Source organism: Chrysochloris asiatica, unplaced genomic scaffold (genome assembly GCF_000296735.1).
Source record: "Chrysochloris asiatica unplaced genomic scaffold, ChrAsi1.0 scaffold00058, whole genome shotgun sequence".
Lineage (NCBI taxonomy): Eukaryota > Metazoa > Chordata > Mammalia > Afrosoricida > Chrysochloridae > Chrysochloris > Chrysochloris asiatica.
The window spans coordinates 6,492,732-6,497,582 of NW_006408576.1; the positions used below are offsets into that span (position 1 = coordinate 6,492,732).

General features: G+C 42.2%; 1 pseudogene; it reads right to left on the reverse strand.

Annotated features, from left to right (window-relative positions):
• Positions 1-926: 926 nt before the first annotated feature.
• Positions 927-4,851, reverse strand: part of LOC102841347 — a 109,520-nt pseudogene continuing 105,595 nt past the window's right edge.

Here is a 4,851-nt window from a genome sequence, read left to right on the forward strand (position 1 = left end):
TTTCTTTTCTCTTAAAATAAAGAAATCTGTTGACTCACAGTACTAGATGCTAGTAGTACAAATTGAGGTTTCAGCAGGGCCATGTTCTCTCTGAAGACTGAGTGTAGAGCTTTTCTTGCACTCAACCTCATCCCCAAGACTATGGTTCTGAGCCCCCAGGTCCAGTGACTCATTGTCTCAGGGTGTTGGTTATGTTTAAGATGTTTTCATAATTTGCCTCCTGTATGCTCTACCACACTCATGGATATATTTGCAGCAAAGGTAAATTTCATGGGGTTTCAACCTCTGTGGTCTTTCAAAAGTAGATTACTAGGACTTTCTTTTGAAGTGTCGCTAGGTGGACTCAAACCTCCAAACTTTCAGTTTACAACTGAGTGTGTTAACCAGCTGCAATCCCCAGGAACTCTTCAAGTAAGACAGAGAAGAGCACAAGCAGAATGTGGGACCCTATCCAGAGAAGCAGTGACACCAGAGATGGAGGCAGAGATGGGGATATGGAGAGAGGGAGCAGCTGAGGACTCTAGATTCATAGAATGAGAGGGACTAAGAGCTGGCAGCCAGGAGGCCGACTTGCAGAAGGTGCCCTTTGGTAGTGTAAATAATTATATATGCCTGAGTGATTAAGAAATAAAAAAAGAGCTAAAGTGAATATAGAGAAATACTGTTATCTGATGGTACATGGAGGCAATTACAATCATTGTAATAAAACAAGGTGTATGATTTATTGAATGCACAACTGATGATCTGCCCTGTAAACTTGCACTCAATTCACAATAAAAACTTTTTTTAAAAGAAGACATGTCGACACACATCATCACACAAAAAAAGCACATGCTTTTTTTTTAACCAAAACTAGCTTTAATTTGTCCAAGAGTCACATGGAGCTGGGTGAAAGTTTGCTTCTGGGAGGATGGCCCCGAACGCAGCTAGAAATTCTCCAGCAAGCCCAGGATGCGTTTCTCCTCGTTCTCCTGGAACTCTGGGCTCCGGCTGTCCCTGATGCTCTCTGCGTACTCCTTGATGATGTGCCTGACGACCTTGATAGAGAGAGCTGCCTCGCATGTTTAGGATCCGGTGAACCCGCTGACGAATCTGGACGACGATGGCATTGCAGATTTCAGCCATGATGTAGCAGACGTGCTGGAGAATAAAGAGGCCGGTGTCCAAGAGTCGGAGATAGAACTCATCCTCGATGTCATTGTCTATGGTCTCTCCTCGCAGAGATCATGTTTTTCCCCTTTAATCTTCTTGTCAGCCACCTGCATTGCATCTAGACATTTAAAATGCAACTCCATCAGTCTGTCAACCTTCTTACTATCGTTTTCAGTGAATTTATTCAGGAGCCGGGTCCGCTGCTGTCCTTTCAGGTTCCGCAGGACGGAAGCCAGGATTGAACAGACACGTTCTTGATGTTCCTTCTCAGTGGTCCCCACTTTCTTCATCTTCCTGGAGATTTCATAAAGAGAGGAAAGATGGTGTGCAAGCTAAGGATGTCAACAAACTTAGGACAATTGTCGGTGTCCTAGGGTCCGATCATGGCAAGGTCCAGCACTTTCAGGGCACTGCTTCGGGAGATCTTCATTTCCCTGAGCATGAGCTTCATCAGTTGAAGTCCCTCACCTTTCAGGAAGCGTTCGCGATTGGAACTGAGCATCAGGCAAGAACAGAGCGAACCAAACAGATTCTCCATCATCTCCTGCTCCTCAGCTGTGCTGGGATTATGTCTTTTAAACACCGATAACTGCTGAAGATACACATCGATTCCATCCAGCTCCCCAAGCAATTCCCTGTTTTCATCATTGTCCTGGATCAATACCACCAGCACTTCACTGCCATACAGTCTGTTGGCATCGAAAGGCATCTTTGCCTTCAGCCTCTTCAACAACCACTGCAGAAGTCCCTGCTGGGCCGCCTCTGTACACATCTCAGGCCGGAACTCAGCCATGTTTTCCACAATAGCCAGAGTATTGTGGACACCGTCTGCCTCTTCCTTCACAGATTCATCCAGGCGCTCCAAGTTCTGCACTAGCAGTGCTACCACCTGACTGTCCACCAGAGCATCGATGAGCACCTCTGCCCCCTCTTCAATCTCATGGAGGGTGTCTATATCTGTTAATTCCTGAAGCAAATTAACCACTGCTATGGACACATCTGTATTATCATGTCCAAGCAGCAGGAAAAGAGACTGCACAGCATTCAGCTCCACCAGGTGGTGGTACAGGTCTGGCATGGTAGCCAACACATGCATCTCCTGAATGATGTCATTTAGGTCCAGCTCAGATTCCATGAAGTTCTCTGGATTGTCTGAAAACTTAATCTGTGACTCTTGTTTTTTATACAATCTCTGTTCAAAAAGTGAGGATCATTTTCTTCACTGAGCTTTCATCCAATAGTTCTTCCTTATCCTCTTCCTCCTCTCTCTGGCTGGGAGCAAGAGGAAGACAACGTGGACAGACTGTTGTATCCTCCTCTGCTACAAAAATCTGCTACTTTGTGAAGACTTCTTTGTCACATGGGTAGCAATCTGAAGAGAAGTCTCCAGAAATAATGGCTGGGTCCATCAGGAAGTCCACTCACAGTTACCATGCTGTCCTTCAGGAGACAAAGTCTCTTGGCCTTGACACTCCTGGACCTGGAAATCTACAATGTAGTCACAAACTGTGGGAACTCCAGGATCCACAGTAGGACCAATGCTGAAAAATGCAGTGGCATAAATAATAAAGTACAGAAAAGCTTTTTCTGCAAAAGAATGCCAGGGCCTGGGTGCAATGCTGTTGTTATTGTTAGATGCCATTGAGTCAATTCCAATTTATGTGGACCCCATGTATATAGAATGGAACCATACTCCATAGGTGGTGTTACTCAGCTCCTACAGATACCAACTCCTAGACATTCCTGATGAAGAGTCTTAGAGGGAGTCAGTCCTGAGACCAGATCAGGACCAGGGACCTACCTACAACACAGATGATGAGAAACTTTGCCTCCACATCACTATTTTCAAATATGCTTAGTTACTGGCATTATACTAATTGACGGGCACTGCAAATTTTATTGAGATTTTTCTATTCTGAAAAATAGGTTGTCTAAGGAAAAGGAATTTGCATTTGTTTTCTCCAGGTGACCCAGTGAAGTTATTTCATTTTGAATTTTTTTTTTTTCAAATGATCTGTAAACATAATTTTTCCTGACTTTCCCTTCTAGTAAAAAAATGTTGCTCCTTGTGTCTCCTTCTTCCCTCCTCTATTCTGTACCCCATCAACATGCTTACTTTTTAATGCTACAAAAATAGATCCACATAAAGCTTTGAAAATCAGATTAGTTGTTCGGGCCTAGAGGGGAGTGACTAGATCACTGTGAATGTGAAAACCCTCAATTGGGAACTCTTCTCAAAGGACAGCAATTTTAGTATTTCCAAGGACATGAAATCACCCACAGTGATGAACATTAAGAATATCCCAAGACCAAGTACCTGGGGACCTGTTTTAATAAATAGATAAGAATGAAGTATAAGTTGAATATCAATTATTAATAATTAAGTGCACCTCAAGCACTCAAAAGAAAAAGAAAACTTGTTCTCTAGAGTAACCTAATTTATAATGTTTACTCACTTAGCAAGCCTTTAAATATTTTAAATTTTAATGAAAGTAATAAATGCACATGTTTAACATATATAATAGTAAAGGAGGGTTGATAGACAGACTGATACAAAGATGAATGAAGAGAAGGAGGGAGAAAAGGACATAAGGACAGAGTGAGGAAAGGCAGAGAGGAGAGCAGAAAAAAAGAGATGAGGGAAAGCACAATTTTCCCATGAACTATCATGTTTGGTAAGGTGGAGGGTCAGAGAAAAAGAGGAAGACCCCCCAGCGAGATGGATTAGCAAAATGGCAGCATCAATGGGCTCAAGCATGGCAAGAATTGTGAGGTTGGCCCAGGACTGGGCAGTGTTTTGTTCTGCTGTGCATAGGGTTGCTATGAGTAGGCACTGACTTGATGGCACCTAACAACAGCAACAATCTTCCCTCACCTCTAGATCTGCTTCTCAGAGCTAACCACTTTTAACTACTTCTGTTACCAGTTCTTATCATCTCTAATCCTTCTATAAAATTAAATCAATATTTCTTTTCCCTTACAAAGTGAATGTTCTTTATTAAATGAGTTAAGATTTAGTTTAAAGGTGACTTCATGGGGTGATTTTGGTTCAATGCTTAATATTTGTTGCCAAGTGATTAAACACTATTTCTTGATCAATTTTGGTGATGTGTGCCATCATATCGGTTCAGACTCATAGTGAAAAGGATTTAAAATACTTACTGATGAAGACCAAACATCATAGCTTTCAGTGTGGGTTGCACTTCAATGTAAAGAAAGCAAAACTTCTCACAACTGGGCCAAAAAATAACATCATGATAATGGAGAAAAGATTGAAATTGCCGAAGACTTCATTTTGCTTAGATCCACAATCAACATTCATGAAAGCAGCAGTCAAGAAATCAAAAGACATATTGCATTAGATAAATCAGATGTACAAGACCTCTTCCAAGTGTTCAAGGGCAAAGATGTCAGTTTGAAGACTAAGATGCACCTGGCCTAAGTCATGGTATTTTCAGTAGTCTCCTCGGAGTCATGGTGTGGCCCTGTGAGTTAAAGCACCAGACTGCAAATCCATTTGAATTGCAAGGTCAGTGATTCAAGCTCACCAGCTGTTCCTTGGAAACCCAATGCAGGCTCACTTTGGGTCGGAATCTACTCACTGGCACTTAACAACAACAACATATGCATGTGAAAGTTGGACAATGAATAAGGAAGACCATAGGAGGATTGATGCATTTGAGTGATTGGACATTGTTT